Raw genomic sequence first — 25121 nt, forward strand, 5'->3', positions numbered from 1 at the left:
CATTTAATGACTATGATAAATTATATGATTGTTAGATGTGATGATTGCTTGGATATAATTATTGTCTAATAGTAACAAGAATCATGAGAAACAATGTTGGGGGGTTTGATGGAAATTACAAAATCCATGCTTGGATGAAATCAATGTATACAATAGAACAATATAAGTTTAATAACTAATATGTAGTCATATAACGATAAGGGTATAAAAACGTGTTCATCCCGAACCCACGTCGGAGTCAGATTTGGGTCTGTACCCCTGACACCCAGAGCTCTTCAATAAAACCACCTGCATATAATCATTCCGTGATTATGCGTTCCTTAACGCTAACAACCTCAGTGGGAATCTGATGCCATCAGTCTTGCCACTTCACTCTCAGGAACTGGATGTCCCGTGCAGGTCCCTTGACTTCACTCTTTTGATGGCAAAACTGGCTTCCAGGAGAATCTGGATGAACTTCTCCTTTCTCAAAGACTTCTATCGCCATGTTCCCCCACACAATGATGTCATCAATATACTGCAGATGTTCTGGAGCCTCACCCTTTTCCAGTGCAGTCTGGATCAGTCCATGGCAGATGGTGGGACTGTGCTTCCACCCCTGGGGCAGTCAATTCCAGGTGTACTGCATGCCCCTCCTGGTGAAGGCAAACTGAGGCCTGTACTCTGCTGCCAGAGAAATGGAGAAAAATGCATTGGCAGTGTCAGTAGTAGCATACCACTTTGCTGCCTTGGACTCCAGCTCATACTGCAGCTCCAGCGTGTCCAGCACAGCAGCACTCAGCTCTGGAGTCACTTCTTCCAAGGCACGATAGTCCACAGTCACTCTTCATTCTCCATCAGACTTGCGCACAGGCCAGATGGGGCTGTTGAAGGGTGAGTTGGCCTTGCTGACCACTCCTGGGCTCTCCGACTCACGGATCATCTTGTGGATGGGAATCATGGCATCTCAATTTGTCCGGCATTGCCGGTGATGTACTGTTGAGGTGGCAATTGGCACTCATTTTTCCTCCACATTCAGGAGCCCAACTACAGAAAGATTTTCTGATAGTCCAGGCAAGATGTTCAATTGCCTAATGCCCTCTGCCTCCACATCAGCTATTCCAAAAAGCCCACCTGAGTCCTTTTGGGTCTTTCTAATAGCCACTCCAGAGGAAGTCTATGCCCAGAATACATGGGGCCTCTGGGCCTGTCACAACAGGATGTTTCTGTCACTCCTTCCCAGTCAGGCTCACCTTGACTTCCAACAGGGTCAAGTGCTGCAATACCCCTGTTACTCTAGAAATAGAAACAGGTTCTTCCCCCACATGCCGTGATGGCATCAGGGTACACTGCACACTAGTATTAACCAACCCTTCATATTTTTGTGGCTCTGATGGGCCAGGTCAAGGGATCCACACAGTCCAAAAGACCACGTTTTCCCATGTCTCTTCCTGGCCAGAGGCAGGGCCCCTCTAGACCTGTTTTTCATTCCCTCCCTGGGCATACATACTAGAGGTTCCTTCAAGGGGATCCAACAAATCATCCTCCCTTCTGCAATACCTGGCAGCTCAGTCACAGGAGGCTGAAGCTACCTCCTCATTAGCGGAATCCCCTTGGTTAGTGTTTCCCTCCTTGAGTTCATGCACCCGTGCTGCCAGGACAGAAGTGGGTTTCCCACCCCACCTCCTCATGTCTTCCCCATGGTCACACAGAAAGAACCACAGGTCAGCTCATGGGGTGTACCCTCTCTAGCTGGGAGATGTCAGGCTCTGATGTTGGGGCCTGTGACTTGCTTCCCCCTCTCCTCCCTCACCTCCCTAATCTCCTCTTTAAACTCCTCTTTGAGGTCCCTAACCACAGCAGAGACATGAGCGTGCATTGGGCCATTGACCATACTCTCATAATACCTGAGCCTGTTGGCAACAGAACCCACTCTCTCGGTTGTCCTTGGCAATAATCATTGCAATGAAGGTGGTCCATTGAGCTGGTTCTAGATTTGCCAGGTTCCACACCATTTGCCCTGTGCACCTGACCTTGTCAGGGTCATTATCGTGCTGTCCATCCCTTCCAAAGAGTACCTCTAATACTGCCACTTCTCTCAGGTATTGGATCCCTTCCTCAATGGTCTTCCAGGGCATTCTCTTGATGCCTATTGATTTTTTGCCTTTTTTCTATGTTCTCTGTATTGTTTGCACATATATTCGGAGCTCTATAGTTTATTATTGCACTCGTAGCTAGTTTTCCCAGTAGTTTTCCATGCCATTTCCTAGGCAGGAAGACAAAACAAATTCCAGAGCTCCAAGCCCCAGGGGGTACAAGGCCCTTATCCTGTCTTGGTTCTTCCTGGGAACAAAGGCCAAAACCAGCTCTTTGAGAAACAATGTACATCTAGTACCAAGGGGGGAGTGCTCCAGAGAGGGGCTTGACCTGGGGGGAATTGCATCACCACTTGTCTTCCTAATTGGTGCTTTTTTATCAATTATGCTAATTTCCTAAAACCTATAAAATCTATTCACCCCTGTGGGGGTGGGCTTTTGTGGACATTCTTCCATACCTGCTCCTGAAGCTCTGATAAAAATCTAGTTTTACATTACCTCCTATATTAATATCTCGAAAGCACGTGTTGTTCCATTTCTAGGTTGAAAAAGGCATCACTATGATGGTGATCCTGCATTCTCTCTCTGTGAACAAACCTGTCTCTTACACTCATTAAAAGCCACTCTGTAGTGGGTTGAGCGCTGGCCAAACACCAGTGCACCCACTAAAATTATTTACTCATTTTCTTCTGTGAGATAAGGATTAGGAGAAAAGGCAAAGCAGGCTCAAAGCTTTAGAGTATGAAGAAAAATTTATTAACAAAACTAAAAGAAGAAATATAAGAACTAAGTAAACCTTTAGAACACTTTTCTTCCCCCAGCCCCTCTTTCCTTCCCACCAATAATATAAAGAGACAAAATCTGTGATTATCAGTTTACCGCTTCTAAAAAAGAATCTTTCTTCAGTTCATTTAGGGATAGGAGTCTCTTTTGCCATGCCACAGGAAACAGTTTCCTTGTGGTTTTAAGTTCACACCTAACAGTCCGTCTGGAAAAAAACCCTGTTTGCATGGGAAAATCCCTCCCACTGATTTACAATTTTTCCCACAACTACTCTCGAGGGCCATTTTGGTTACTGGGGCATAACTTTAAGGATGAGCCGTTCTAGTATAGAAGCAAAGGTTCTCTTTTTCTATCTCTGAAAGCAAAAGTGGTCTCTTCTTCTATTTCTGTTCAAGTCAGATCACAGTTTCTTTCAACATCTATATTTTCCAGTTCTCTTGTGAGTTGTAAATGAATGCTGCATCCCCCATGCGCTTTATGAATTGCAGAGAAAATAATCTGGTGTTTTATATTTTCACTTGGGCTTGCAAAAGATTTTTCAGCTCCGCAACTGGAGTGTTATAAATGATCAATCAAAAGCCAAATTATCAAAATTGTGAAAGATTTATTTATCTTTTTCCGCGACCAAAATACGGTCCTCAAAACCATCACAGCCAAAGAGACAGTGTCAAGCCCAGGATCGGCACTGGGTGAACCTGGATCCGACCTCTATCGCATCGAATCCCCCCTCGTTCGCGAGAGCCGCTTCTAGCGGGGATGTTTTATACAGTTTATTATGCCCGAGGCGAAGGAGTCCCAGTTTCTTTTGTAACTCTGCATATTCATAGTTGGTTCTTTCACTGTGCAGAGCTAGACAAGCGCCGTTTCCTGGTGGATAGCCAGCGTTGATCATATCCCGAGAAGTCGCGTATTCACATGTATCTTTCTGGCAACTTCGGCTATCTTGATCGATGTTATCAACAGGGTGATGATCGCTCTTAGGCGTCTTCCGATGACTCAGGATAATGGTGATCATCGCGCTAGGTTAGTCTATTCATAAGCTAAATGCCGATTGTTCTCTGGCCACCTTCAGGAATTTCAGAGTCTGAATAGACATCTGCCTCTCAGGCTGCTTGTGGTCAGAGACTCGTTTGGATTTCACAATCTTTATAAAATACATTCTCTCTATAGCATGAATTATTTCTAATATATATTACAGGAGCATCTCCTCCTTTCCTCTGGTCTTCAGGCCCTCCTTCACTGACCTTGGTGTTGTCCTGTTGTTTTCTTTATGTGCCTTCACCTTTCCTTTTCTTTGACTCAGGAGAAGATCGGCGTTCACAGATTTATTTGTTCTCCGATGAAATTCTGCCATGCTGGAAAAAGTTGATCTTGCCAGGGCCCTGCATCAGGGAATTGCGTGCTCTGTCTCTTGCTGCTGGTCATGTGATCCCTGCCGAGCAGTGGTGGCTGCATAGTTATTCGCGGCAACGCTGAAAGAGTTAATTTCGTCCCAGCCCTGCATCTGGGAAAATGGCTCACTGTGCTGCTGGCTGCTGTTTTCTGTCCGTTTGTCTGCAGTGCGGCAGATTAGAAGCAGACAGGCACACAAATCTCTCGCTGGCTGGGCTAGGATGGCGGCGGCCGCTTTGGCCGCATGGCTGTTTTCTGGCCCCGGCCGCTCTGAATTCCAGTCGAGAGGCCACGTCTTGCGCAGACCTGCAGAGCCGCCTCTGTGTCGCAGACATCTTTCATGAAAAATCCTTTCTTAGGATTTTTCCTTGTGAGAAGCTGCAGTTTCAGCAACCAAAAGTAAACAATGGTTATCTGCTGCTGTGGAATGCAACAGGTAGACCTGTGATTGGTCTCCTGTGGATGTTTGGATTTACTGACCACTCATGGCAGAGCTGGCTCTTGCTCTCTGTCTGAGACACAGATCTTTGTTATTCATTCTTGTCTATTCTTAGCTTAGCTAGCTTCTCAAGAAACCTTTTCCTTTCTATTTCTTTTTAGTATAGTCTTAATGTAACATATAAAATAATAAATCAAGCCTTCTGATCATGGAGTCAACATTCTCGTCTCTTCTTCATCCTGAAAACCCTTGTGACCATGGTCACAGCCTCTGGTCTCAGCTGCATGGTGTCTCACGGTGCTGATTGCTTTTTTTTCAGCAGCAGGAATTTCAGCCGCTGTGCTGGGGCAGGTCCGGTGGGGGCTCGGTCCATCACCACACTGGGAGCTGCACTGGGGCCATGCTGAGGGCTGTGCTGGGGCTCAGTGGCGGCAGGATTTCAGCAGCTGTGCCGCGGCGCGGCCCAGCCCAGGTAGGCCAGGCGGGACCCAGCCCAGCCCTGCTGGGAATGGAGGGAGGCCAGGGTGGCCCTTCCTCCTTTGCAGAGAGCAGGAAATGAGTGGTTTCTTGGTTTCTCCTTTCTTAAATATGGTATTCATAGAGGTGGTTCTAGCTTCTCTAATTGGCTAATTTGTGTATCAATTCTCAAAGCCAGCCAGTGGCACCAGGCACGGAGGAAGCTGTAATGTTCTTTACAGAGAGAATTACTTCTGTGCCTGATGGTTTTTTCCCTTAACTAAAACCCAAGTGTCGTAACGGCGGGAGAGATGCGACACACCATATGCGATGAATAGCAAATCCCGAAGTTTATTGAAAGCTTACACATTTTTATATTAGTGTTAATGAAGCTTATGCATATTGCAAAATCTGAGCTCATTATTGGTTAAAGCACACTATAATCAAACACACCTACTTCTATCTCTTAACAATTATTTTGCTTCTATGTGTACATTCTTCTAATTTCTCTACCTTGGGATAACTACATTTTCTGGCAAGCAATTTTCTCCCCCGTCTTCCCGTTTTAGAGAAGGTCACTGTGACCTTCGTCAGTAATTAGGCACCGGTTGCTCAGTTCCCAGCTTGTTTCTCTTACCCTTATCCATCGGTATCACATCGGAATGTCCTTTCTCAGCTAACCAATTCTCCAAAAAGCTCTCTACATCTCCCCTGTTTTTCTGTTGAACAAGCATAGTTTGATTAAATGCAGTAGTTATCATCTTTCGCACCATATTCTGCAAGCATATACAAAGACAAGGCAAGACTAATACTAACAGCAAAACTACAATAGCTACTACAATGCTAACCTTAATAAGTGAACGTAACCATGATCCTAAGTTTAAAGACTTGAGCCATCCATCAATACCAAGGCCCGATTCCACCTGTAAGTTCCCAGTTAACCTCCGTAACTCAGAGAGCTGTGAGTGTACAAACTGTGCATGATCAGAAAGATTCATGCAACACATGCCCTCAAATTCATCACAACCATGGCCTTGTGCAAGTAAGAGAAAATCAATCGCAGCTCTATTTTGAAGCGTTGCATGGCGAATAGAATCTACATCAAGCAAAAGACTGGAAATTGCTAAGGAAGTTGCATTTGTTTGTTTAGCAAGCCAACATCCTAACTTATTTAAAATAGCATGAGCACCTGCTACTGATACTCTTGGAGTTAAGAAAGATGCTGCAACTATGGCTGCTGGGGACCAAAACTTTACATCGTCCTGGCAGTCAGCTGTAAATGCATACCACACAAGTGGAAAAAATATACTGTAGCCAAAATACCACTTTTGAAATGAACAAATAGTTTAGATGCCTGATCTGTGTGAAGCCTTTGTTTCAGTGAAGTCTGACGTATCAACAAAGTCTTTCAGCATCTTGGTTAAACACAGGAAACAGAGAAAAATAACTCAGAACTCACTCACCTATAAAATATTAAGAAGTACAAATCAGATGATGTGCTTTAGATCGGATATTTGAGACAAATAAGCAGTGTAGAATAACTCATGTGCTTGTGAATCTCCTTATGCAAAGCCAGTGAAGAACTTAACACATGTGAGACAAGCTACAGCTCACACTGGTTATTTTCAGAGGGAAAAAAATATAAGAAGTGATGGAGAAGTTACAAGTTGAGTCAGGTGCTTAGAGTATTGCAGGTTTGCTTTAAATTGAACAGGTACAAGAAATATGTTTCTAAGTACAAAGGGACGTTAATGCTGTGGTATGATTTTTTAAACTCATATTCTCTTTTAGATTAAAATGTAAATTAGATGAGAGAATATTTTAAATGACATATTGTGTTCTCACTTGGACAAAGAAAAAGGATAACAACTAAGTACAAAATACTCTTTGTTCGATGTTACAGGAAAAGCTAAGCAACAGTTTTCCTGTAGACTGAAATCATTATTTAAACAATAGAATGAATGTTTTCTAGGCCTCAAACATCAGTGTTTATGCTTTATGTTTTAAAAGTCAATTGATGCTTGAACAGTAGGGATGAATATATTCCTTTTGGTAATTATTTATCAAAATTGTCCACAATAATAATACTAATAATAATAGTATTAATATTATGGTTGGAAGTCTATTATATATTTTAGTATCTGTTTTGAGTGGAAGTTTTGTTGTTTCTGTTGTTTGGAGGGAGTTTTTTTTTGTGCAAACTAACATTCAGGTTAAATTATAATTCTAAATGTTACATGACATCCAGTCCAGTTTTCTAAACATATAAATGTATACAATGAGTAACAGTTGTTTGGATTTTCTTCTTGCATCTGTGTAAGCAGTTATAGCATCTGATAAGGACTTTAGTGATCTTTTTGGGCATTGAATCCAACCCCACTGTCCTATCACGACCTTTTTTGAACAAATCAGCTAAAATTTCAATTTTCTGAAAAAGAGTTTTATGTTGTTGAAGTGGAGGAGATATCCATTCTAAGGCCCATATCTCCCCCGTTTTTCTGTTATGCTAAGTAAGTGCACCCAGTAAAAATTTTTTTTTTTTTTTCCCACACCAAACTGTCAGCTGTACAGGGAGATCAAGATCACGTCTCTGAACACTGCCTTGTGTAACACGGTCTAATATCTGCTGCAGTGTTTCAGCCCGTTCAGGGGTTATACGAACAGGCTGTGCTGGATTAGTTCCCTTTAACAAAGGTCAAAGTTCATCTAACAGTTCATTGTTCGATTTGCATAGGTGGAAAAAGAATATACAGCATAACAGAACTCTCCCCTACATAGCCAGCGTCCATTATTCTAGATAAAACAAACAATCCCAACACTGTAGCCGAGAAATGTCCTAAAAGCAAAACTCTCACAGATAATTCATCAATAATGAGTGGTCTCTTTACTCTTGTTGGGACTTTTGTGGGTGAACAGTCACCAAAATCACTGTCTGCTGCTGTTGCTAGGTCTACTCTGAGGCTCCCGGCGGTTGCGGGCTGAAGGCAGGTTTAGCCGAAGTGGTGATAGCTGCTATCTGTGTCCGGGCGCGGAGAGCTGGTGGCCGGGAAGCAGAACTGCGCTGGGCAGCCGCGGGGTGGGCGGACGTCTCGGAGCCCGCTGCTCCACGGGGGGTGGAAGGCCCGTCCTGCCGCCCCCCCTCGGCTCGGGGGTCGGGGCGGCTGCGGAGCGGTGCTGGCGGCTGCGGAGCGGGAGGCGGCCGCGCTGCAGCTGCTGAGTCGCCCAGGGCCGGGGCCGGCACGAGCCTCTCCGGCGGGGCGGCTGCGGGCTGTGAGCTGCGGCAGGGCAGCGGAGGGTGCGGGTCCGGAGCGGGAGGAGGCGGAGGCGGTGCAGGGTTTAACACCGGGGCAGGCGGCGCGGACGGCACGGCTGGAGTACGCGCGGGGGGGCTGCTGCCCGCGGAAGAAGCCGATAGCTGCAGGGAGCTGCTGTTTAGAGCAGGAGCTTGTATCGGCGGGGACCCAAACCAGTCTCTGCAACCCCTGTTGCTTTCACGGGCTGCACTAGTCTTCTGGGCAGCTCTTTCCTCTGCCTTGTATTTCAAGAATTCAGCATGCACGACTCGCCATAAATCTCCCAACTCTTTCGCGGTCTTATCCTCATCTATGATTGCACGCCACAGCTTATCTCCGAATATACGCCATTCTGACAACTCATGCACTGTATGCGGATTACGAAAAAACCCCTGTGCACACCCATAAGCTAACAACCCAGGAAGTTCTTTCTGTAAATCTATCCCTCTAATCTGACGCCCTCGTAAAAAGTCAGTAAATAAATCATGTGCTGCTTGCCTGTCTTTATCCATTTTAACGACGATTGCGCGCTTCTTGCGGCTCTATTCAGGTCCGGCAGCACGTAGCAGCCGGGCTCTCCTCTGAGGTCACCCGGGGCACGAACACCTTCCTTTTTCAGCGGTGTTTTTTGCCGTCCCCAGCCGCGAAAAGACCTGCACTTGACTTTTACGCCTCCAACCGTGGCTAGTCAGGAAGGAACACGTCCGGGGTCACCATTTGTCGTAACGGCGGGAGAGAATGCGACACACCATATGCGATGAATAGCAAATCCCGAAGTTTATTGAAAGCTTACACATTTTTATATTAGTGTTAATGAAGCTTATGCATATTGCAAAATCTGAGCTCATTATTGGTTAAAGCACACTATAATCAAACACACCTACTTCTATCTCTTAACAATTATTTTGCTTCTATGTGTACATTCTTCTAATTTCTCTACCTTGGGATAACTACATTTTCTGGCAAGCAATTTTCTCCCCCGTCTTCCCGTTTTAGAGAAGGTCACTGTGACCTTCGTCAGTAATTAGGCACCGGTTGCTCAGTTCCCAGCTTGTTTCTCTTACCCTTATCCATCGGTATCACATCGGAATGTCCTTTCTCAGCTAACCAATTCTCCAAAAAGCTCTCTACACCCAAGCTATTTCAAACTGAGAGGTATAGCAGATTTGTCTTTACAAACAAGTTGTGGGTTTGCTGGTAGATAAAACTAGCTCTGGAAGATAAAAGAAACAATGGGAAGGATTCCACTGACTGATGAATGGAAAATGATATTTGCTTTTACAAATAAACTTTAGGTTTGCTGATAAACGAAATTAGACATTGAGAGATGAAAGAAACAATGAGGAAGAAAAACCCCTAAATTCCGTAGGAATTAAAAATTAAAAGGGAGGGTTATACACTAGAGGGAAATCTTTAGTATCAGGCGTATCGGGGAGTTTGTACCTCTCAAGTACCTCAGCCAATGGGGAGAGAATGGAAATGCGGCTGGGAAATTAGGATAAAAAGGAGGGTGCATCCACCAAAAATTTGAGAGATCCCAGGGGAATGCCCCATGGCTTCTCCCTTTATTTGAATAAAGCCAGAAAGGACTCCTCTGTCTCCTTTTTGGACATAAACCTCTGGTATTTGTGGATTAATTTTCTTAACATGAGTAATTGTATTTAGGCCCAAAAATATCTAATTCCACTTTAGTTAGGATAAGCATCCAAAGATTCTCTGAAGGATTGTCTTCCTTTAGCACAAAATCTAAAGTACTAGTAGTCTTGCTAGTAGCCCATGCATAATTGTGAAATGCCTATGGAGACTTTGGGCCAGGTATGTGTGGTGTCCCACCCCAAAGGGGAAAGGAGCACACAAGATTCTTAGATGCTCTTGGTCAAAAGGAAGGACAAAAGTCAGAGGGTCTGCAAAACCTTACAAAATTTTATTAGTAAATTGTACACTTGGCATGGAAATTGGTATGTTGGTCCCTGACCTCCCAGTATAAGCACAGGGCAGTGGGTTTTGAATAAAGGAGTGTCCTGGGTTGACTATATGATGGTTTTATCCCAAATCGTCTGTTCTGTTTATGCTGAATAATAAATTTTGCACCTTTAAGACTTGTTCCAGAGAGTGAAAGGGGGAGAGAAGAAGCGTGCAGCTTGTTTTCAGACACTGCACTCACTCCTCCACATTCCTGCTCCTGGACTGTTGTTGTCTGTGGACGGACAGACAGCGGGACAGAGCTTGCCTTTTTTTTAGTTAGTTTTAGCTAGCTGAGGCAAAGAAGTTCCCTGGTCTGTGGTGTTTTTTTTTCCCTTTTCTTTGGACCTGTTTAAACCTGCTCTGGACTGAACACCCAGAAGAGCACCGGCAGCTTGCACCTGTGGCCCACTGGGCTGGGCCTGGGCTGAGGCATTTCCAGCTCCAGAGGGACTGATGAGAGACTGAGTGAGCCAAGCTGCAACCCAGGGAGGGGACTTTTTTGACTTTGTAATCTCTTTTGGAGCAGCAAGAGGTTTTATTGTTTAATAAACAGTTTTTTCCACTTTTCTCCAAGGAGGTATTTTCTCCTGAGCTGGTTGGGGGAGGGGCCGATTGAATCTGCTTTTCTAGAGGAACCCCTTTTGGGAGTTCTCTCCCAAATTTGCCCCGAACCAGGACAAGGCGTAAATGGAAGAAAGAGAGAAATGAATTAAAGAGGGGGAGAGAGAAAGAAAAGAGACAAAAATACATCAGCAGTCCTGGCTCCAGCATCGATCTGGCTGATGGGATGTCCAGGGTCCTGGAGGCACACGGACTTTGTGGGGGTTCCTTTTCATAGTTAAGTTTTTCCTGTCCTGAAGGTAAGATTCTCACTTTCTATGCAATATCACTATCATGTGCAGTCCATTCTTCTAGACCTTTCTGTAAATGGGTCAGAGGGCTTTGGGGGTCTTTGGTGGTTTGATCTCCCCCTACAGTCCATGCTCACTTCTCGACCTCACTCCTGTGCTTGTGCTGTACTGTGTTGTGCTCATCTCCAGGAGCCAGAAAAAGGATGTTTGTCCTAGAAAAGTGATGCCGTACCTCCACATGGCCCTTTCTCCAACCACATCCTGTTCGTTCTCACAGTGTGTTATTGACAACAATCCTTGGTTTTCTCCACATCCATCCAGCTATCAGTGTCTGAGACATACACATTAATCCCCTTATCTTCTAGGCTTCTACAGTATACAGGCATCAAACTTCCAATAGTGTGACTATCTGTTGTCATCAAAACTGATTGAACTGATTGTGTCCATTCCTCATACATATAGTAGAATCACATTGAAGTCATATGTCAAAACACACCAAATAAATAAAAGAAGGAAGCAGACTACTGAAAAACACCTGCAAAATAACTTTGGTGTTTCAATGCTACATATATATGCATGATGCAAGTCTTTTATATAGGAAGCTATGAAATCTAGTAGCTATACTCTGATCCTAGACTTTGGTTCTCTGAGGACAAGAGGTTTGAAGTAAGATTTTCAATCTAATTTGGCAAAAAAAAATAAAAGGCTGTTGTCATTGGCTTCCCACAGAATATCATCATATCACAGACTTGAGAAGTACTAGATCTTCTCTGTGTGGGATGGAAGGTACTAAAATTCTCATCAGCTGTGCTCTCTACTGTAGAACTTTATTGAAAAATATTTCTCAGTTTCAAGTAACATTAAAATAAAGCACTGGATGACAAAAGTTTATTATAAACTTAGCATCTTCTGTAAAAGCATGGATTCTACTTAAGAATTCAGTCTAAAATTTTTTAAATTGTAATCACTAGTCCAGGAAAAGAACTGTTCAGTGATACAAGAATTTACTTATCCATAATCAAACAGAGCATTCATATTTCATAAACTGTTGGGCAATGTCAGTGACCAAGATAAGAAATAGATTATACCAGAAATTGTTTTTATGTATCAGTAGCTGATGTGCTTCTGCATGAGTGAGTGTAAAATTAAATATTCAAGTGAGAAGTCAATTGCATTATTTTGCTCAAAATATGACTTGGCTGAGAAGAAAATCTAGGTCCTATTACTATACTGGGTAAAATACCCTTGATAATTATCTACATAAGAGCAAAAACTCATCCCCCTGTATGAATTTGTGGGAAATTCAGGACTCCTGGACAACTAACCAATATGATTAAGCAGAAGCCATTTATTGTTTACGTTATACATTTATTTATGCATTCTAACTCTACTACACATGCTGATCACACATTTCTTATTGGTGCTTGTGCTTGTCCACACATTTTGCATACACTTCTCAAAATATGTGATTGGTTACAGTCCAGGTGGCTCACAGTTCTTTGTTATCTCTTTCTTGTGGTCTTGGAATTCAGTTTCTTAGCTTCTTCTTTCTTATTTTAGCACAGTTTATGTCTTAGTAACCTTGATGAATTCCAGAGGGCCCTGAGAAAATTCTGATAAGAACAGTTACAAGCAAAATGGCTGGTACACACTGTAGTCTAAGTTGTTCAAATACATTGCTACAGAATTAACATAATACCCTGAGCATTTCCCATTCATCTTGAATTTATGTGAATTATAAGCCTTGATGCCTTAAGATTTTAGCTTTTCTATTTTTCAAATCCTATACTGCATTAGTGCATAGCTCTAAACTCCATATAAAGTGTAGTTAACTGTCTTCACGTTTTTGGTTAGACAAAACAATCCCTCTGGGCCTGTGATCCAAGGACACCCTACAGCCTTAGGCCCCAAAAAATATAAACAAAAGTGAATTGGGGAGAAGCAAACTGGGGGAATATGATTTCATTACCTGAAGCTGTACTTGGAGAATTAACCCCTGATATGCAAATAGACCAAACTTATATCTGTCTGAAAAACTCGTGCCTGTCGTCCATCTTGGATGTAGTCTCTGGGAGGCTTTTGACTGCCCAAGGTGTATCTACTGAAGGCCTTTAATAAATACCCACTTTATTCTCTTAACTCAGTCTAGCCTCTGTTCTAGGTAGCCACTCCAAGGCATCAGGCTCAAAGTAATACATGTGCTGATGTGAATACATTCCAACTCACACAAATTTTTCAGTCATAGAGTTCATTACAAATGTTGACTATGATTTTTGTAATTGTTCACAGCATGCCACAATTGAAAAAATAATCCTTATTCTCATCTGCTTACTAGACTCAAACATCCTTGGGAGAAGAAACAATCAATCATAGAATCATTAAGGTTGAAAAAGACCTTTAAGATCATCAATTCAAACCATTAATCCAGCACCATCACTAAGTTAACCACTAAACCATGTCCACAAGTGCCATATCCATGTTTTTTTAACCCTTCAAGGGGCAGTGACTCTATCACTTCCCTGGACAGTCTGTTCCAATGCTTTACAACCTTTTCAGTAAAGAAATTTTTCCTAACATCTAATCTAAACGTTCCCTAATGTTTAATAAGGTAAAGTAAAATAATGACCCTCTCAGTATTATGGAGACCACTGATAAGAAGTGACAGCTACCCCACCTCCAGCTTCCAGCAGAAGTCCTGCCCCTTGCAGGCAACCACATGCTTCACTCTCCCTTGGAAGTCACTCCCATCTTCCATTCATGTGCTCTGTTGTGATTGGCTGACCGGACCAGCTGCCTCTTCCAATTTACTCAGAAGTACATCAGACCAGGAAGCCCTGTCCCCTATATATAGAGGGGACCTCCATTATGTTTCAGCCATCATTTTATGGCAGGGAGCTGCCATTTTGTTAATTGTCATAAACCCCATGTTTTCAAACTACCCTGTGATTGGCTGACAGACATTTCTTGACATGATCATACCCATGCATTCCAAGACACCCCTGTGATTGGCTGGCTGGACCACCCACCCACTTCCTGTTTACCCCAGAAAGATATTAAAGCAGGAAGTTGTGGCGTTACACAGGAAGTCACCACTGCAGAAGGCTGCAGCCGAAAGAATGCTGAGAAACGGTGTCCTGAGGTGACTTTATGATGCTGAATTGTATCCCCATTTGTCTGTTTGTCAGCACAATGGGCCCCCAGCTGGGTAATAATTGACATAGACTCCATGCATTTACAGAAGGCTGATAATAATCTTTATGAAGAAACTCATGTTTTTATACCCTAGTTCACTACAGGTGGACCTAATTGGTCCTCCAATCAAAACACCATCACCACTGGCTAATTAAGAAACCACCCTTTGGTAAACAAATTTCCATAACACATTCCAGATGTTCACAATACCAGGTACAGCAAGTTAAGGTAAGAATTGTTTCTCATTCTGTTCTCTGATCTTTTCACAGCCTTTCCCAGAACGATGCCTGGGAAAGTTGTTTCTCTCTGTGGCCAGAGAGCTGCTGCCACATTTGTTTAGCCCAGAAATAAGTTTTGCACCTTTAAAACTAAATCTGAAAGTGAAGGGGGAGAGAAGCAGAAGTGATAAAATGTCTGAAGTAGTTATGTTCAAAAACATAGAGATAAGAGCTTTCAAATTTCTCTCTTGCAGACTGTATTGTCTACAGCACAGACAGAGTTCTCCTTTGCTTTTTAGTTAGTTTTCTTTTAGCTAGCTGAGGCAGAGAAGTTCCCCAGACTGTGGCTTTTCTTTTTCTTAGAACTGATTAGCCCTGCTCTGGACTAAAAACACAGAAAAACACCAAGAGCTCACACCTGTAGCCCACCGGGTCCCGGGACATGGCATTTTCCAGTGAAGGAGGGACTGATAAGAGACTGACCAAACCGTGCTATACCCCACAAAAAAGACTTTCTGAATTTGCCATCTCTTCAGAACAGCAAGAGGTTTTATTGTTTAATTTTATTCATTTTTTCATGCTTGTGAATACTTTGCTTGTTAAATAGTTTTTTCCACTTTTTTTTCCAAAGAAATCTTTTCCATCTGCTTTCTAGAGAAACCCCTTTGAAAGTTTCCTCCCAAATTTACCCTAAACCAAGACAAATGGGGAAAAAAGATAATTACACAGGATCCAAAAACAGGAAAGGCGTCCCATTTGTCAAGTGTGTATACCTTGAGAGAAAAATAACAAACTGTCAAGCTGATGGATTTTTTACAGGTCTGAAACTGGTTTTGAGTGAACTGCTGAACATAGTTTCTCACACTAAAGTGTATAAGTACTGTCTTAACTTTGCAATAAAACAGACTCCCTTTGCTTTCAGTTTGTGTCTCTCACATTCATATGCTACAGGAAGCCCCCTCCATCTAAATACACAGGGTATGCCATGATGTTTCAGCCACCATTTTATGGCAGGTAGGCACCATTTTTGACAATGTCATGCCCCATGTATTTTCATAGTGCCCAGTAATTGGCTGCTAAGACTATCTGCCCCTACCAGTGTACCCAGAAGTACGTCAGAAAAATGAGTTGTTAAAAACCGAAGATCGTGGACAAAGACTCTCTAACTAGTTAAATTAGAAAGTGGTATGTTTATTACACTGGCAGGCGGCATGGGGGTCTCCCCAAAAGGCGTGACCACGCTGTACAAGGTTCTTTACCCTCTATTTCCTGAGATGTTACATACAATATATATGCATAACCCCAGCACCTCCCATCCCCACTCTGTATTAAAATTAGGTTATTAGTCCCTCACACATGCATAATTCTTCTCTTGAATTGGGTTGGTGGTCTCAAATTGGGTCAGTGGTCTTGAAGGATGAAGTCAGGAGAGTCTTCATCAGGTGTCCATGACCCTCTGTCACATTTCAAGGCCCCCTGCTTTGTAATTGATTGACATAAAGCCCATGTACTAACCATTGTTTTACTAGTTTCAACATATTCTTATAATGGTTCACTTACTCCCCTCCCTTCTATAAGCAAGCTCATAATGGAACAATCAGTTTTAGCATAAGCACCTAACAATCATTAACTTATCACCTACCTACCTTTCTTATGTCCTGATCAAGGTAAATTGTTTCTATCCCTCAGCCAAAATCTTAACTTTTTAAAATCACTATTAATTTTCCCACTTCTTCAAGGTTAGTAAATCCTTTTACTAATATATCGATTCTTCTTCATCTAGCCAACCTGTGTGGTAGGTGTTTCTTAAAACTGTACCATATGCTCTTGATATTCAAGTTAAAGCTGTTACTTGCTGCAACATTCTCCAATTTCAAACAAGTATTATAATAGACAAAATTAAACTTATACCAACTAAAATAAGCAAAACAATAATTGGATGAACCAATGTATTGAGTAAGCTGGTTGCTGTTGGGGACCACCCAAAAGCACTTCCCACCAGTGATGGGATGGGCCTTCCTCTAATCTTTTAAACACTCTCCATATAGTTATGCTGTCATGGTGTATTGTAATCAAAGTTCTCTTTCCTTTAATTTCTCTAAGAATTTTCTTTAGTTCATTACATTTTTACAATTGGGTAACCAAAGTTAAGTTCATCCCTATAAGCACAGGCAATATTTCTTGGACAGTAGTCAAATTTGCCTTTATATGTTGGTACGGTAAAACAGGTGCCCGATAGAAGTCACATCCTTCAATTCTGTCAAAGTTACAAATGCACAAATTAAATTGAGTTTCATTCATAGTAATATCATCCACCATTATAGCGGGGCATGCTGTCCTAAGACAGACACAACCTTGTCCCATATACACAAGCAAGGTTGTCTGGTTAATGGGATGCATTTCAAAGTGACAAATGCTTTGATCTGTATAAACTCAGAGCAGTTAGTTAAGCATTTGTCACAGTATTTAGGATTAATTCAAATAGTTTTCATGGGTTCTTGATGACATTCATGAAATCCATCTTGGAAAAATACATATTCACATCCCCAAACATTTCTTCCTTCCCACACAGTTGCATTTGTAGTTTTTTAGCATCTGACCCAGAGACATATGGGAGTCAAAATCATAGGCTTTCTCTTTGTACTTATATATACCAGTCACATTATATGCAAGTGATGCTGCATTAGTTGTGGCTATAGCAATAATTATAAATGTCATAACTCTCCAAGCTACACCTACTTGATTATCCATTACAACTACAAGCCTTTCTATTCTTTGGGGGATTATTAAACTATGCTTATCATTTCACTCACACTCTATTTATTTTCCCAAGGAAGTTTTAATTTCAGTTCGTTGTCATCCCCGGTATAACTTTCCAGAGTCACTCAGGAGCCTTCTTCACTCAGGAACGATGGATCCAGGTGCTTTGTTCCTTAATCTTGATTACAGTACAGGTGGTGAAGAGCACTTGGAATGGTTCCTCCCACTGCACGTCCAGAGTCTTTTCTGTAAAAGACTTAATGTATACATAATCCCCAGGCTGTACATCATGTACTGGTCCATCTAATTCTCTGCTTCGAGCCCCAGCCACAGGTTTCTCAATTTCTCTAAGTGGTTTGTTTAGGGCCACCATATATCTGTGTAGGGTTTCTTCCCCTACTTGAGTAGGTGTTGTCCCTTCTTGTACCCCATATGGCCTTCCATACAGTATTTTCAAGGGACTTAATTTTTCTTTTACTCTTGGCTTGGTCTGAATTAGTAATAATGCTAATGGAAGAGCCTGAGGCCAAGGTAACTTCACCTCTTGTCCCAGTCTTACTATTTACTGCTTAATCAAGTGATTCATTTTCTCCACTAGGCTGCTTGACTGAGGATGATATGGAGTATGAAGTTTCCAGTCTATACCTAAATGGCAGCTAATTTCCTCCACAATTTTTGAAATAAAATGTGGCCCCCTATCTGAAGACATGGTGGCTGGGACTCCAAAACGTGGTATTATTTCTTGTAACAATGCTTTGGTTACCTCCCACGCTTTGGAAGTTCTCGTAGGGAAAGCTTCTGGTCACCCTGAAAAGGTATCTGTTAACACCAATAGGTATCGATACCCCTTTCTCCTGGGCAGTTTTGAAAAATCAATTTGCCATTGTTGCCCAGGTCCATATCCTCTCCCAGTCTGCCCAAGCTTTGGTTTAGGAATATTTTTGGGATTTCTTTGCAGGCAAAGGCTACATTGGGGAGTCACCTGAATCACTGTACTTTGCAAGTTTCTGGCTATGATTCTATCTTTCAAATAATTATAGGAAGCATCTATTCCCCAATGTGCTTTCTCATGTTCATCTTTCACTAATGACTATAGCATATAAAAGGGGATTACAAGCCTTCCTTTCTCTTAAACTGTAATAGCCCACCCCTCTTGGTTATAACTTTCATTTTCTTTCTCAATAAGCCTCTTTTCCTTTTTACTGTACCTTGGCTTACCTTCAATAGAAATTTGTCCATCTGGGATTAAGGCTGCCTCAACTGTCTCAACAATTACCTCACCTTTAGCTGCTTTTTTTTGCCTCTTTGTCCACCAGCTCATTCCTTCTTCCAATTCAGAGCTCACTTTCTGGTATGCCTTGATCCCTCTGTGTGTATGCACAACCCCAAATGCATACCTTGAGTCTATATAGATGTTGATTACTTTAAATTCTAAGGCACGGGTCCAGGCAATTATTTCAGCCTTTTAGCGCAGAGGTGTTTGTTGGTAGTGGTCCAGACTTGATTACATCTCTGCAGGTGGTAACTACATACCCAGCATGCCTCTTTCTACTGATGGCATAGCTGCTTCCATCAGTAAACCAGGTCTCAGTGTCCTTGAGAGGGGTGTCCTTCAAATCCAGGTGATTGGAGTAAGTAGCTTTGATGGTCTCCAGGCAATCATGGATCACTGGTTCTCCCATACTGCCACTGAGGAAGGAAGCTGGGTTCACAATGTTAGTTACCACAATTTCTACATCATCTTGTTCTACCATTATGGCTTGCTATTTCAGGAACCTCTGTGGGGAGAGCCAATGTTCCCCCTTTACTTCCAGTACTGCTGACACTGTGTGGGACACTAGCACAGTCGTCTTCTGGCCCAGGGTGAATTTGTATGCTTCCTGGATGTCCAGCACCACTGCTGCATCGGCTCTGAGACACCCTGGCCATCCTTTAGCTGCCGCATTTAATTGCTAGGAAAAGTAGGCAACTGCCCTCTGATACAGACCTAAGTCTTGTGCTAGTACTCCCAGAGCAATCCCTTGCTTCTCATGAGAAAACAGAAAAAATGATTTACGCACGTCCAGAAGTCCCAAAGCTGGAGCTGACATGAGGGCCTTCTTTAGCTGGTCGAAGGTGTACGTAGCTTCTTTTTTCCATTGGAGATCTCTGTTTCTCTCTGTGATCAGAGCATACATGGGTTTAACCAACAGTTCATAATTATAAACTTACAGTCCTTTGTTGTCTGGGGTTTTGGGGTTTGGCTCATTGCTTCCTTGCAGTCTTGCCCTAGAGTCCTTGCCTGTAGCTGTTATCGCATTAATCAAAGGGGCGGGACCACGATCAGACTAAGAACAATTTATTGCTTAGATAACATCAGTCTCAAAGGCCATGAGATTTATAAGACAGTAAGCAGTCAGCCATAGTCTAAGATGGTCACAAGTTCTTTGTTGCAAGACAGTATATAACTTCCTAATCCAATGGACAGTCACCACAAAATATGTTTTGCTTTTCTAACCTATCACCTTTACTTCTTTCTACTGCAATGCAGATCCTTTTGTCCAATAAGGTCTTATTACATGTACACACATATGTCTCTATTATAACATCTAAACTCGTACTTTATTCTATTACAATCACATTACTACATTACTACACTATAAACCCCTTCATCATCTTATCTAATACTCTTAATTACTTAAGGCATATTGTTACTTATAACTATAGAAACATAAGTTTATGATTTTTCTGCTTAATGTCTGTGCCCCTTACTTTCACATCAATCGAGGCTTCTTCTAAGGCTGTAAATCAAACCCTCTTGAGTCAGTGAAGATTTCTATCTTTCCGATTCCCACACTTGCCCAGCACTGACCTCATAGCTCAGGTAGATAGATAACTATTTGTTTTACTACCTTGTCATAGCAGGATGTCCCCGGATGGGAAATGATTATCATTGACTCCATGATTCCAGGAGGCTGATCAATCACTTTATTATACTATACTTTTTAAGAAACTTATCGCCCTTACAGACAGTCTGCTACCGACAGACCAGATTGGTCAATTAATCAAAACACCATCACCATTGGCCAATTAAGAAACCACCCTTTGGTAAACAAATCTCCAACACATTCCACATGTTCACAACAACAGGTGCAGCAAGTGAAGATAATTGTTTAATGGTTTTTTGTCTGATCTTCTCACAGCCTTTCCCAGCACAATACCTGGGAAAGTTGTGGCTGTTGCTGTCTTTGACCAGAGAGGGGCTGCCACACTACCTGAGCTTTTTTCTGTGATACTCTATACTCTTGTAAACCCAAAAAGTTCATGAGGCTTGCCATCCAGTCCACACATGTCTCTTGGGTCCAGGTAACTCTCCAGAGGTTGTCTACATGCTGCAGCAGCTGTCCTTCCACTGATGGAGCTTCCCAGGACTCTAGATATCTTAAACCTTGGGGTAATATCATCCATGTGAGCTGAGTCATACACCCACTCTTGGGATTCTCCCATTCAAAGGCAAAAATTTTCTGTCAGGCTTCATGGAGAGGGAGGCAAAAGAAGGCATCCTTCAAATCTAAAACGGTAAACTAGGTTAATTCAGGTCTCAAATTGGGTCAGTGGTCTTGAGGGATGAAGTCAGGAGAGTCTTCATCAGGCCTCTGTGACCCTCTGGCACGATTCAAGGCCCTCTGCTTTGTAATTGATTGACATAAAGCCCAGGTACTGTTTCACTGGTTTCAACATGTTCTTATAACGGTTCACTTAATCCACTCCCTTCTATAAGCAAGCTCAGAATGGAACAATCAGTTTTAGCGTAAGCATCTAACAATCATTAACCTATCACCTACTTACCTAACTTACGTCGTGATCAATGTAAATTGTTTGTATCCCTTAGCTAAAATCTTAACTTTTTAAAATCATTATTCAAAAGGAAGCTCCATCTCACTACATACAGGGAAACTACCAGTTTTGACAGTGCCATTCTCCATGTGTTTTGTGATTGGCTGGTTGCCATTTTTTGACACTGTCACTCACAGGATCACAGATCACCCTTCAACTGTCTGTCCATTTCATTTGGTCCATGGAGCACATGGCTATAAATATATATATATATATATATATATATATATATATATATATATATATATATATATATTTATATTCATTATCTTCATAGAAATATATATAAAGGAGCATTCAAGTATGTATAAACAGATATTATGCATATAGTAACATGTAGTGTTGCGGTGTGATGTCATAGCTTGCCTCAGTTATCCCGGTTCCTTCCCCAGGTGTCAATCACCTCTCCTTTCCCCCACCCTGACCCCTGCTGAGTGCTGTCTGTCAGTCCTGGCATTCCAGAAGGGCATCGAGTGATTGGCAGAATTCAAAAGATGCCTCCACCCCTGGAGGACATTGGGTCATCCAGGTGTCATTTGTCCCTTAAGACTTCCCCCCCCACCTGGTCGATGGGATCCCTACCTCTGCACTCCCCCTCTCCCCGGAGTTAAAAGGAACAGCAACCACGCGGTTCAGGAAGTTCTGTTGGAGCTGTTACTGGATTCAGAGGCCTGTGGGCCAGGAATAAAGCTCTGGATCAAAACCCTCCATCAGAACCGACTCCTTTTTCCTTCACCATCGCCTTAAAGCTTCTCCGCCAGAGGTAAACCTGAGCTCTTGCAAGCCTGGACTTGTCTCTATGCGCCCAGCTGCAACATCCAGCTAGCCAAAAAGTGTCTCTGAGGTGAAATCACCACATTTGCCGCCTTTGGTCAAGCAGCAAGGGCCAGACAAGCCCAGGCACGTCCCATCCGCCTATATTGATATTACTCCAATAATGTAGCAGATCCTCAAGCAAGGGGATGTCACTCAGCATGACACTCAGCATGGGGTGGCACAGGCCACCTCAGTTTGTGATGTAGCTCTTTTGCTCTGCTTTACAGTTCTGCATGTCAGATTCCTCAGTCCTCAAAGTGCTGTAACACTCCCAGCAAAACAGAGATTACTATCACTGTTATTTAGATCGATTCAATAGTGCTGGGATTTTGTCTATAATTTTGGAATGTAGGATAGACTGTAGGATTCTGTGAACTCCACCGCCAACAGCTTTTACAATAATGATGGCAAGTGGAACATCTGGTCAAAACATAGCTCTCTTAATTTGCAGGAGAATACTAGATCAGTCTAAAATTGTCTCTGCATTCATAGTGCTTAAATTAATAGTGGGAGAATATAGAGTTGTACATGCTGACAGCTTCAAGACAGAACTGAGCACAATTGCCAGGTTAAAATAGCTGGCTTAAATGGTCAAAAACTTGCTCTACACTCCAAACAAATGTTTTGTAAGCTTCATGTAGTGAAGGGGGAGATTTTTTACTCTGGTAGGCAATATGTTCACTGGCCCATCAGGTTCAGAAAAGCAGTTTATATTGAAGGGGGCTTATGGTAACCCCTTGACAACACAGTACTTGCAACAACACAAGATTTGTTTAATTTTCCTAATTAGCACTTTCTTGTAACTTTTTTTTTTAGTTTGCTATAAGTCAAGGCCCCAGAACTAATAGTCCCACTAGCCCTTTAATCACCACCATCCTGCCTGCCACCCCTTTGTACCCAAAAGATAATCAAGGTCTTTCAGCTCTGCAATACCCCCATTCCTCTTACTAATCTGCTTGCTCTTTCTGCAGTAAGACCACAGGACTGCAGCCTGTTTCCCAAAGCCTGCATCTTGCTGCTTTTGCAGTACTCGTCTATCAGGACAGTCTTGACTGCATGCTTGGTCCTCTGCAGCATTCCCCTAAGGATAAGGAAACAGAGCAGAAGCCTGCCCCACACAATAGTCTTACAGGTAGCTCTAGAGAACCCACATAACCATGAACAAATATATATTTGCCCATATACATTTATTTAAATATATATATATAATAGTGTGCCATTAATAAAATATATATTCATACATATTTGTACACTCTTATATATATATCTTTGCATAAATTATATATGTTGCATATAATTGCATATTTTCTTTATAGCTCTGCACTTTCTTTCTGGGAAATCAACATGCTGAGGAGCCTCTCTCAAGTGCCTGTACACTAACACACACTGCATGGGGAATAAACATGAGAAATTAAAGAACTGTGTGCCATTGCAGAGCTATGATCTTGGGATCACAGAGATGTGTTGTAGTGGCTTGCATGACTGGAGTGTAAGCAATGGATGGATACAGGGTCTTTAGGAAGAACAGATTGGGAAGACAAGGAGATAGAATTAGCCCTTTAAGTGAGAGAAACTCCAGAATGCATGGGGGTCTGCCTGGGGATGAATGAGGAGCTTCTTGAAAGCTTATGGGTAAGGATTAAAAAGCAGACCTGTATGAATGACATTGTAGATGGCATCTCCTATAGGCTACCTGACCAGAAACTGAATGAGGCCTTCCAAAGACAGCTAGAATCAGTCACATTTTCAGGCCCTGGTCCTCATATGGGACTTCAAAACCCTGATATCTGTGGAGGGACACCACAGCATGGGCATAAGCAATCCAGGAAGCATTGGATGACAAGTTCCTTAACAAATAATAGAGGAGTTGTCTTGGTTTGAAAAGACAGGTGCCCGCTAAGGAAGGCAGGAGCCTCCCTTGAAACAGAAAATGTAAACCTCCTCCCTACGAATTATTATATTTTTGAAATTAAGGAGCTTGCAGGCAAAGATATGGGAGTAGGAATAACAGTTCTTTATTAGGGAAGAAAATAAAAATAAAATAAAGAATGCAGTAATACAAAACAACACTGACAGAGTCAGAATACTACCTGACACCCTCTTGGTCAGGGTGTTGGTAGCAGTCCCATTAAATTGTGGCTGCAGTCCTCCTGGAGTGACAAATGTGGTTCTGTTGAAGCAGTGATCTTGTAGAAGTGTATAGTTTTCCTCTGAAGGTCCAGTGGTGGTGTAGATGGGCCTGGTCTTCCTCTGGGAATCCAGTGGATAAGGCTACTTGTGGTGTTCCAAACTTCAGATTATATCCAGGTAGGAATGCTTGGCTCCTCCCCCAGGTGGAGCATCTCACAATGGGATGATGTAATTTTATCAGTCATGCAGTGAGGCTCAATGGCCCATTAACAGAAGATATTTCCCAGAGGGAGAAAGGATTGGTTGTGGAAGAGATAAAAACCACTGCCCCACCTGGTTTTAACAGGTGGCCCAATTAACAGAAGACAACTGCCCCACCTCTAACAGATAGCAATAGAATACACACCCCCAGCCACCTCTTGCATTTCCAACCTAAGACAGGAGCCAACAAGAAGTGCTGTGCTGTGTGGTGGTGAAAAAGCAGGCCAAAGGCCTACAAACTGTAATCCTGACTGAAGCTGACAGAAGTCATGAGAAAGCTGACAGCTCTTTGTGAGAACAGAGTTCTGCAGCAGTGAAAAACAACTTGTTTTCCCTGAGAAAGAGCTCTAAAACTGTGGAAAACAACCACCTTTCCCTGAGAAAGGACTCTAGTACTGTGATAAACACTAGCCACCTGTATAAACTGTTTTTACACCATTAGATAGAAAAATGAAAACTATCTCTCACAAAAAACTTCTCCTGCACATAAGCACCAGGAGTTTGAGTGACTAGTCAATACAGGGTAACAACTTGTTATTGACCAATTGGGGATATACAGGGTATGTTCTTTAAAAACCCTATAAGAAGAGACACGCGAAATAAACCGGCATTGA

This window comes from Agelaius phoeniceus, chromosome W (assembly GCF_051311805.1).
Source record: "Agelaius phoeniceus isolate bAgePho1 chromosome W, bAgePho1.hap1, whole genome shotgun sequence".
Lineage (NCBI taxonomy): Eukaryota > Metazoa > Chordata > Aves > Passeriformes > Icteridae > Agelaius > Agelaius phoeniceus.